Source organism: Dermacentor silvarum, chromosome 3, assembly GCF_013339745.2.
Source record: "Dermacentor silvarum isolate Dsil-2018 chromosome 3, BIME_Dsil_1.4, whole genome shotgun sequence".
NCBI classification, from domain to species: Eukaryota; Metazoa; Arthropoda; class Arachnida; order Ixodida; family Ixodidae; genus Dermacentor; species Dermacentor silvarum.
Window position 1 is genome coordinate 84,569,419 of NC_051156.1, and position 11,760 is coordinate 84,581,178.

The following is an 11,760-nucleotide window of genomic DNA, read 5'->3' on the forward strand; positions in this document are numbered from 1 at the left end:
GCTTCTAGTACACTCTTGCCGTATCTAGAGTGGAACGTTATTAAGAATCCATATGGGAGCGACCATTTTCCAATTGTCATAAAATTAACAAAAGCTGATGACTGCTCTCCACGTGTCCCCCATTGGAAACTCGAGTCAGCCGACTGGAAGCGCTATAAAGAACTCACGCGTATGAACTGGGAAGACATCTCTACCCTTCCTATCGATGACGCAGTGGCATATTTGACTGCGTTTATTGTTGATGTGGCATCACTATGTATCCCTGAATCGAATGGATCGCCCTCCAAACTACGTGTTCCCTGGTGGAATGAGGAGTGCAGGGAGGCTGCAGAAATCAAAATAAGACCTGGAGTCACTTTCGTGATTCTCCAACTACCGAGAACTTGATCAGGTTCAAGAAAATAAAGTCGGAAGGTAGAAGAACTCGCCGCCGTGCCAAAAGGGAAAGCTGGCAGAGATACATCTCTAGCATAAATTCTTATACAGATGAACGAAAAGCCTGGAACAGGGTAAATAAGATAAAAGGTCGTGACACTCATCCTCTACCATTAGTGAATACACAGGGAGACACTCTTGAGGACCAAGCTGATTCTCTAGGGGAACATTTTGAGTACATTTCTAGTTCATCCCATTACTCAGGTACATTCCTGAGATACCAGCAACAAGCGGAGCGGCTGCCTCTGGATCGCAAAGGAAAAAGAAATGAGTCTTACAACCGTCCCTTTAACATGGCGGAATTCCAGGCTGCAGTAAATTGCTGTAATAAATCGGTCCCTGGAAACGATCGAATAGTTTACGAGATGATCAAACACTTACACCCCGAAGCACACAAAACACTCCTATCACTTTTCAACGCCATATTCGCTGCCAGCTATATTCCGTCCGCCTGGAAGGAGGCAATAATAATTCCTATTCTCAAAGAGGGTAAGGACCCGACTTCAGTCAGCAGTTATAGGCCCATAGCTATAACAAGTTGCCTATGCAAACTTTTTGAGAAAATGACTAACCGGCGCCTGATCCATTTTCTCCAAAGCAACAAAACACTAGATCCCGTGCAATGCGGCTTCAGGGAACATAGATCCACAACAGATCACCTTGTCCGCATCGAAACAAATATCCGTGACGCCTTTGTGCACAAGCAGTTTTTCTTATCGGTATTTTTAGATATGGAGAAAGCATATGATGCCACTTGGCGTTTCGGAATACTTCGTGATCTGGCAGGAATGGGCGTCCGACGAAACTTGCTGAACGTAATTCAAAGTTATCTCTCTAACCGCACATTCCGTGTTCGGATTGGTAATGTCCTGTCTCATCAATTTGCTCAGGAGACTGGCGTACCACACGGTGGAGTGCTAAGCTGTACTCTATTTGTTGTAAAAATGAACTCGCTCCATACTATCATACCACGGACAATGTTTTATTCTGTATATGTGGATGACATCCAAATAGGTTACAAATCGTGTAATCTTAGTATATGTGAGCGACAAGTACAGCTTGGTTTGAATAAATTGTCTAAGTGGGCGGACAAAAACGGTTTTAAACTAAACCCCCAAAAAAGCACGTGCATCCTCTTCTCGAAGAAGAGAGGTGTAATACCGGATCCCGTTATTGAGCTCCCCGCAGGGGCGTCTGCGTGAGCAGGCGTTTGGTGAGTTGCGACACCACGTACCCGAGCACATGGGGGTTGGACCCTCCCGCGTGTAGCCGTGCGCGGCTTAGCCGTGTCTGGGGAAAAGGGGATCCTGGGGGTTGAGCCGATGCCGGGTGTTCGGACCTTTAAGGCCCCCCGGCTGAGGCAACACACCTCTTTGGCCTCTGCTTCACATAGACGGCACCCCCGGACTGACCCACCCGGGGGAAATCGGTGGTCGCCTTTTCCTGTCCCCCTCTCCGATCTTTTTCTTCTCTATTTTTCTGTCCTAACTGTCCTGTCACCTCTTCTCTTCTGTTACTTCCACATTTTTCATAGGCGGCTTGGGTTAACCTTGTGTAGGTGCCCTCTCTTGGGTTTTTATATAAGGTTATAGCAGCAATGTACGGCTGGCGCCTGCAGCCTTACACGTGAAGTGCTGTAGCGTCCCCTTGTTGGACTCCGTGGTGGGTGGCTGCCATTGCTGCCGAACAACACAAAATTGTTATGGGAACGCCCGCTTTTCCTCGACTTCTTGATCGTCTCCCTCAGAAGAGGGGACGCACCGATGAGTTTCTCAATTTGTTCACCCGGCCTAAAGACATCTTCCCCCGATATCAAGTAGTACATAGTGAGAGAACGGAAAGACTAGCAAGAACCATATCCCCATTTGTAGTTGCGAAAACCTTGACGAACACGCTAGGCCCTGGCTATAAAGTCACCAAAATGCCAAGTGGGGACCTTCTGCTTGAGCTACGTGATAAGGAACAACACAACAGACTCGGCAAGCTTGTGACTTTTGGTGATGTCCCAGTTACTGTTTCACCGCATCGCTCCATGAACACAGTACGCGGGGTAGTATCCGAAGCAGACCTCATCGACCTATCTGAAACCGAGTTGTTGGAAGGTTGGAAGGAGCAACACGTCATAAATGTGCAGCGCATCGTTATGAGACGGGACAACAAAGAAATTCCCACGAAACACCTGATACTTACCTTTGAATTAAGCGTCTTGCCAGAAAGCATCGAAACAGGCTACACAAAAATAGCAGTAAGACCATATATCCCAAATCCTAGACGATGCTACCAATGCCAAAGATTCGGCCATGGCTCGCAGAGCTGCCGTGGTCGACTCACCTGTGCCAAGTGTGGAGTACAAGGCCATGCCTCAGACAATTGCGAGGCTACACCTCACTGCGTAAATTGCGATGGTGACCATCCAGCGTACTCCCGGTCTTGCCCAAGCTGGAAAAAAGAGAAAGAAATTCTAACACTGAAAGTCCGTGAAAACATATCGTTCAGGGAAGCACGCAAAAGGTGCTCACCATTCCACACGACCACTTACGCTGATGCGGCGCGTCAAGGGGCAGCGTCGCAGCGGCTACTGCCACCAGCCCAGCCCGCGCGCAGCGAGCTGTCGCTTGTGGCTCCTGCCCCCAGGGTGGAAGTAGCTAAGTCTACTCCACCTAACCAGCAAACAGGCCCGGTTACCCTAGGGTTGCCGGCACCACAACAGCCCTCGGTGGCAGCCTGCGCTACGCGAAGCGAACCCGCAGGGCCACCAGCAGCTCCCACGGTGGGTGCAGTCAAGGCTGCCTCACCCTCTCCGGCCATTGCTGGCTGTGGTAACACCCGGCGCAGCTCAGGCCCAAAGGCAGCCCCATCGACCTCCGGGCTGGTGGGCACAAATGTCTCGTCCTTCGCGGCGAGACTCTCTCGCGAAACTTCTCGCTCGCAAGAGCGCGTGTCCGGCGCCTCTCAAGAGGCAATGGACACTACACCCATCCCGACGGCGCACCAAGCGCCTAAGGAGCGGCGAGGCTCCCTCGACCGCTTCAGAAAGGACAAATCCCGCGTTACAGGGCCTGGAAAGGGCTCTGTAATCTAAGGCAATACTTCCGTTTTTAGTACACACAGCACCAATTTAATTTCATTATGGATACACAAATTATACAATGGAACGTCAGAGGCCTTCTTAGGAACCTCGATGATATCCAAGAACTTCTTTACCAACACAATCCAAAAGTGCTGTGTGTACAGGAAACGCACTTAAAATCAACACATACAAACTTTCTCCGACACTATGTTACGTTTCGTAAAGACCGTGACGATGCTATCGCATCATCAGGCGGTGTTGCCATTATAATTCACAAAAGCATAGCATGTCAACATTTGCAGCTACAAACGCCCCTCGAAGCAGTGGCAGTTCGACTTGTTCTTCTGAACAAACTCATCACCATTTGCTCGCTTTACATTCCCCCACATTACCACTTACACAAACATGAATTTCAGTCCCTTATAGACGAATTGCCAGAACCTTATCTTGTTCTTGGCGATTTCAATGCGCACAGCAGTCTGTGGGGCGACTCTCGTATCGATGCGCGAGGTCGTCTTGTTGAAGAATTTCTTTTCTCGTCTGGTGCGTGCCTCCTGAATAAGAAGGAACCTACATTTTACTGTATTGCAAACGGAACCTTTTCTTCTATTGACCTTAGCATAGCTTCCCCGTGTCTATTTCCTGAACTTGAATGGGAAGTTACCAAAAATCCTTACGGGAGCGATCACTTCCCGATATTACTGAGAACAACCACAGAAAATAAGTCTCCACCACAAGCCCCTCGATGGAAGGTTGATACAGCAGATTGGGAGAAATTTCGAACTCTTACTAGCAATATCTCCTGGGCTGACATGTCTTCGTTAGGAATTGATGCTGCTGTAGAGTATTTCACTGCCTTCATAATTGATGCCGCTTCTAAATGCATATCCGAAATAAGTGGTGTGGCATGCAAACGCCGTGTCCCATGGTGGAACGACGAATGTAGGAACGCTCGTAGGAAACAGAACAAAGCGTGGGGGTTGCTACGTGATTCACCGACTGCGGAGAATCTTATCAACTTTAAGAAGATAAAGTCACAAGGCAGGAGAACGCGCCGACAGGCCAGAAGAGAGAGTTGGCAGAAGTTTTTATCAGGTATACACTCGTATACAGATGAGGCCAAAGTATGGAACAGGGTTAACAAGGTGAGAGGACGACAAACATATTCACTCCCTTTGGTAAATACACAGGGCGACAGCTTGGAAGACCAAGCGAACCACCTGGGTGCACATTTTGAACATGTGTCGAGTTCATCGCACTATTCTCCGGAATTCACAAAATACAAAGCAGCAATAGAAAAACTAAAACTAGACCGAAAGAGCAGCGGGAACGAGCCATATAATTTACCTTTCTCTTTAGCAGAGCTTCATGCATCACTCGCCTGTTGCAACCAATCTGCCCCAGGCTCTGACCGCATATTATATGAAATGTTGAAGAACCTACCCTCTGAAACGAAGAAAACCCTTGTCTGTCTGTATAACTCTATATGGACCTCCGGCGAGATCCCCTCTGCCTGGAAAGAGGCCATAGTGATCCCTATCCTGAAGCAGGGGAAGGATCCATCCTCTGTATCGAGTTATCGGCCCATAGCGCTAACAAGCTGTCTCTGTAAAGTCTTCGAAAAAATGATAAACCGTCGCCTATTACATTTCCTAGAATCAAACAGACTGCTTGATCCATACCAGTGTGGTTTTCGCGAGCGTCGATCCACCACTGACCACTTGATACGTATTGAGGCGCAGATACGCGAAGCTTTTGTTCACAAACAGTTCTTCTTGTCTGTATTTTTAGACATAGAAAAGGCCTACGACACCACATGGCGGTTTGGCATACTGAGAGACCTCTCCCACTTTGGTATACGTGGTAATATGTTAAATGTTATTGAGAGTTATCTGCTGAATCGCACATTCCGTGTTCGAGTTGGCAATGTCATGCAGGAAACTGGTGTACCCCAAGGAGGCGTGCTCAGTTGCACACTCTTTATCGTTAAAATGAACACGCTTCGTGCTTCTTTACCACCAGCTATCATTTATTCCATCTACGTGGACGACGTACAGATAGGCTTCAAGTCCTGTAACCTCGCAGTGTGCGAGAGACAGGTACAGCAGGGGCTCAACAAAGTGTCTAAGTGGGCAGAGGAAAACGGGTTCAAAGTAAACCCCCACAAAAGTTCTTGTGTTCTTTTCACCAGGAAGAAAGGTCTTGTTGCAGATCCAACTATCGAAATGTATGGACAACAAATACCTGTGAACAAAGAACACAAATTTTTAGGCATCATACTTGACTCTAAGCTTACTTTCATTAACCACATAAAACATCTAAAGGCGAAATGCCTAAAAACAATGAACTTACTGAAAATTTTATCTCACACATCCTGGGGCACCGACAGGAAGTGTTTAATGAACCTTCACAAGAGTCTCATTCGGTCACGATTGGACTATGGTGCCGTAGTATATCACTCTGCCGCCCCGAGCGCGCTAAAAATGCTAGACCCCGTCCACCATCTAGGTATCCGCCTGGCCACTGGCGCATTCAGAACAAGCCCCGTCGAAAGTTTATACGTAGAATCCAATGAGTGGTCACTCCATTTCCAGAGAACATACATCAGCTTCACCTATTTTCTCAAAGTACACTCCGATCGTGAACATCCTTGTTCTGCAACCCTTAATGATTTGAAGTGTGTAACGCTTTTCTATAATCGACCCTCTATGAGGCGGCCTTTCTCATTGCGTATAAGAGAACTTAGCGAAGAGATGGATATCCCACTTCTAGAACATCGCCTAATGCCTCCAGCTAAGCTTTCACCGCCCTGGGAGTGGCAGGTGATAGAATGTGATCTATCCTTTGTAGAGGTCACAAAGCACGCTCCCGAGCTCGAAATTGCAATGCATTTCCGCGAACTTCAATCGAAGTACTCGTGCTCGGAATTCTATACCGACGAATCCAAGTCCCATGCTGGCGTATCTTACGCCGCTGTTGGCCCCTCCTTTTCTAAAACTGACGTATTGAACCCCCTAACAAGCATCTTCACCGCAGAAGCCTACGCAGTACTGTCTGCGGTGAAGCATATAGAGAAATTGAAACTACAAAAGGCAATAATATTCACAGACTCGTTGAGTCTTGTAAAAGCGCTAACATCTTTACAAAAGCATAAGAATCCTGTTGTTATCGAGCTTTACTCACTCTTGTGTAACATTTACCAATCTCGTAGACATGTAATAATATGCTGGGTGCCTGGCCATAGAGGCATCGAGGGCAATGTGCTAGCAGACCAGTTGGCCACATCAACTACATCGCAAGCTATTAATCCTGCCGCTGCTATTTCCTCCACAGATCTGAAGCCTTTTTTGCGAAGGAAACTGCGAGGCCACTGGCAGCGTCTGTGGGACGCTGAAACAACTAATAAGCTCCACTTGATTAAGCCACAGTTAGGTTTCTGGCCCTGTACAACTAAAACACGACGAACTGATGTCCTATTCTGTCGTCTCAGAATAGGACACACATATGGTACTCACAATTTTCTATTGAATGGCAATGATCCTCCTACATGTGGTAGATGTGGCGACAGGCTCACCGTCCTCCACGTCCTCTTGGAGTGTCGGGAAGCCGAAAGAGAAAGAAAGAAACATTTTCCTCTCGCATATCGCTATTGTGTCCCTCTGCATCCCGCTATGTTTCTCGGTAAAGAACCACTTTTTAGCACCAACGCAGTCCTTGCTTTCTTGAAAGATGTTGTGCTACATGTAACTAGCCCAATAAGTTCGTAGTGCATCCTCTCTCTAGAGGATGCTGCTGCGATAGTTTTTTAACTGCACATGCCTCCAGGCCCTTGTGTTTCAAGGGCTCTGTTTAGGCACTTGTGCTTCTGGCCAATACTTGTATCTTTAATTTTTTGTAACTCGTATCATTCTTTCGCAATGCATTCTTCATGTCCATAGTACACAGTAATCACTCATTGCCATAATCTTATTACTTATAGATTTTACGCACTTTACAGCGACTGATTTTAGGCCCCTTTACAGCCATGCCACATCTAATGTTCATATAATTCCCTATTCATCTACCACTAACAAGCCATTACCATCGTCTTGGCGCGAACTAATACTGTCATGGCGCTCTTTGGCCATACCTGGCCCTTGCGCCACTAAACTCCAACAATCATCATCACCCGTTATTGAGCTCAGTGGAGAAGGGCTATCCGTTAGCCATGAACATAAATTTTTAGACCTCATTTTAGACTCAAAATTAACTTTTGTCCCACATTTGAAATATCTGAAAGCAAAGTGCCTGAAGACAATGAATCTGCTCAAGCTCTTGTCCCGCACATCTTGGGGAAGTGACAGAAAGTGCCTCTTGAACTTGTACAAAAGTCTCATACGGTCACGACTTGATTATGGAGCCATTGTCTATAACTCTGCTTCGCCTAGTGCTCTGAAGATGCTAGATTCCGTCCACCACTTGGGTATCCGTCTTGCTACAGGTGCGTTCAGGACTAGTCCTGTGGATAGCCTGTATGTTGAATCCAACGAATGGTCTCTACATCACCAAAGGACCTATTTAAGTCTCTCATGCGCCCTGAAGGTGAAATCAGATGTACATCATCCATGCCATTCACCTATTCGTGATTTGTCGACGGCCAGGCTGTTCCGTAACCGCCCAAACACTAGGCCTCCTCTGTCTCTCCGGCTAGAAGCACTGCCAGAAGAAACAGACGTCCCCCTTCTAGAGAATGACCCAATGGCCCCAACTCTGCTTCTACCGCCTTGGGAGTGGCAGACTATCGAATGTGACATCTCTTTCGTAGGAATATCAAAACGAGCACCTGAGGCACATATACGTTCACATTTCCTTGAGCTTCAGGAGAAGTACTCCTGTGCTGAATTTTATACAGACGCTTCGAAGTCTCCTGCTGGTGTTGCTTACGCAGGTCTAGGACCATCGTTTTCACTATCCGGTACACTTAATCCATATACCAGTATTTTTACGACCGAAGCATACGCGATCCTTTCTGCAGTAAAACACATAATGCAAACGAATCTCACTAGGGCTATTGTATTCACGGACTCATTGAGCGTAGTCCGAGCCCTAATGAGCTTACGAAAACATAAAAACACTGTCTTTAACGAACTCTTTGCATTGCTATGCTCAGCTTATATAGGGAAACAAGTCATCATCCTATGCTGGGTACCTGGACACAGTGGCATAAAAGGTAACGAAGATGCTGACGAGAGCGCTACCTCAGTTGCTTTTAGCGACACTGACAAAAGCATACCCATCCCAACCACAGACATTAAACCATACTTGCGGCATAAGCTGAAGAAGCACTGGCAGAAACAGTGGGATACCCAGGTATCCAATAAACTGCACTTAATCACACCTAAATTAGGGCACTGGATATCGGAGAAAACAGCACGATACAAAGAAGTGCTTCTTTGTCGATTAAGAATAGGTCACACCTTCGGCACCCACTCTTACCCACTGAATGGAAGTGATCCTACGTCATGTCGAAGGTGTGGCGACAGGCTTACAGTTCTCCATGTCCTTATTCAGTGCAGGGAAATAGAAAGGGAGCGTAAAAAGTACTTTCATTTTGCATATCTCCAGCATATTCCACTTCACCCAGTATTCTTTCTAAGCAACGAACCGCTTTTTAACTTGAAAACAGTTTTTAGCTTATTAGATGGAGTTAATGTCCTAGAAATTATTTGGCCGGGTCATGTGTAGCACAGCCTCGCCTTCGAGGCTGTAGCTGCAGTGACATTAGCCTTTATAGAACATACCTCTGAGCTCTCTAGTTCAAGAGTCCTGTGGAGGCTTCATCGTAGTGAAACTTTCATGCACCTTTTACTTTATCATGAATCATTGTCATTATATTTTACGCAGTTTACAGCGACCCGTTCTTAGGCCTCTTTACAGCCACATTACTTTTACATTTATAACTCAATTTAATCACTTCGTTCATAATACATAAAGAATTCATTACCATTTGTCATGGCGCTCTTTGGCCATAGCTGGCCCTTGCGCCATTAAACGCCACACATCAATCAATTGTTTATGTGGTATGCCTCACTGATCTCTCGTGTCAATTTTTCACTGTAGGTGAAAACAGATGATCTTAATTCAGCCTGAAGTCCTATCGCGGCAATGCACGGCCAAACTGCATGAGCAAGCTGGTCTCTTGAGTGAAATATGGGAATTTATTTGGCACATTTAGTTACCGGCCAGTCTGTTGTGTGTACATTTGACCAGTTGTGAAAAAAATACAGTGAGCTGCCTCTCATACACACTAGACAAATTTGGTGGTATCTTTAACCAAGCAAACCTCCCTTGCCTGCTCGCCTTTCTGAATTCACTTGTGAACTGTCGTGCATATCCTGCCTACTTTATTTTTCGCTGGAAATGTGCGTGCATAGCAGTCCACATGAGAATTGAGGCTTGCTGAGGTAAAGATGCAACCCAATTTGTCTTGTGTTCGTCAGGGGTAGCATAGTCTGTTCCTTTGATCATGTATATATTCAGTCAAATGTACATGGGGCAGACTGGCTGGTGCCTCAACATGTGCCCAGGAGAGCACCCTAATTCACTCAAGGGAGAAATATGTTCGTGCCACTTGACAATGCACTGACACGACTGGTGCTGCGCGCCAAATTTCGATTGTTCATCTATGGCAACCAATTGACCATCAAAATCAGTGACGAATATCACATTAAGGAAATGGGACATGTGTCAGTTGTAGAGATACAAGCTCTACTTTGGCTACCACTAATTGCTGAGAGGGTGATTAGATACAGTTACTAGGAGAGCTCTTCATCTGGTTGGCTGGCACAAACTGTACCTGTTTCCGCACTGCAAAAAGCTGAAAGACTCTACTTGGGCTCAATGAAACTGCTCTTTAAAATAAATTTGAAACAGGGTAAGCTATATAATTTTGTGTGCAGCCCCCACACTAATGCCACTGGACGTACCTGCCATTTCCGGTTACATTTTTCGCACGGTTAGACATATTTCTTTTTGCTACCAGCACTTATTGACATAAAACCGATGGCCTATTGCACAAGCAATAAAAGCACATCAAAACGCTTCGAGTAATGTCAAATTTAGGTAGGTTCATGTAAACAAAGCAAATTAATTGCTTTAATAAGAAAGTTGTGCAGACTGGGTAGGAATAGAACCTGGAGTGTGAAAGGAGCACGCTTCCCTTACGCCACGGCAGCTCTTTGGTTCTGGCTGACTTAAGGTGTGCCTAGTGCGTGTCACACTGTGCACGTCACATTGCAGCCATTTGGTTGACTAAAGGTGCTTTCACGTTCCCACACGCAAGCAGTCTTAATGTGTCTCTGCCATCTTTTATTGCAGGTACACCTAGGAAATGTTGTATACATTGGCAACGATAACTGGGGCCTGCTCCAGTGCCATCGCCGGGATTCCCTGTTCTGCAAAGAACTGGCATAACTGATGTGGGGAGCCCTGGCGCTCGGCGTAGGAGCGTCACAGGGGCTCCTTGTCGGTGCTTGAAGGACGGCAATGCTGTTGAGAAGCCGACATTGAACCCCGATAAATTGGAAGCTGTGGGTAGTAAGTATCATTCACATTTTTTCAAGTTTTTGTAATGTTTGTAACAATGCATGTATTGCACCAAAATGATTAACTTTTCAGATGCATTTGGTGCATATCTTTCGAAATGTGGTACCCCTGAGGAGAAAAAAATCATCTTCTCATGCTTGGTTTTGGCCGAGCGGTTGAATCGAGTGACAAAGTTTTTCGCATTTAGGTAGCCCAAGAAACACTATCGTCTTTAAAAAGAAACAAAAGCAGAGTTAAGAAACCAGCTTATTTGTGGCTACTCATGAGTTGCATTTCTTTGTTTAAAAGTGCCTGCGAAGTGGCGCTAACCTACTTATCAGGTCCAGAATTTTTGATTAACACCGCTTCCAAAAGCTCGCGTTCTAATTTGGTTTTTCGACGGCCAGAACTTCCGTATTCGGTCATCCGCGGATAGCAACGACAACTTTGCAGTGTAGAGCAATATACAACCCTTCTTCCGATTTGCAACACCTGTAGCGTTGTCGTAGCCGGTCGTTCAGCACTGGCCGTCTGTCCCAAGTAAACATGACCACAGTGGCGCATGGATCACACTTATGCAAGTGTTTTGATGTACAAAAAATCGTTTCCTGACTACCCGTGATGCGTTTGCACAGTTGTGCCAACTGCCTGATGCAGAGAACACAAGATCCACTCCATACATCCCTGCGACC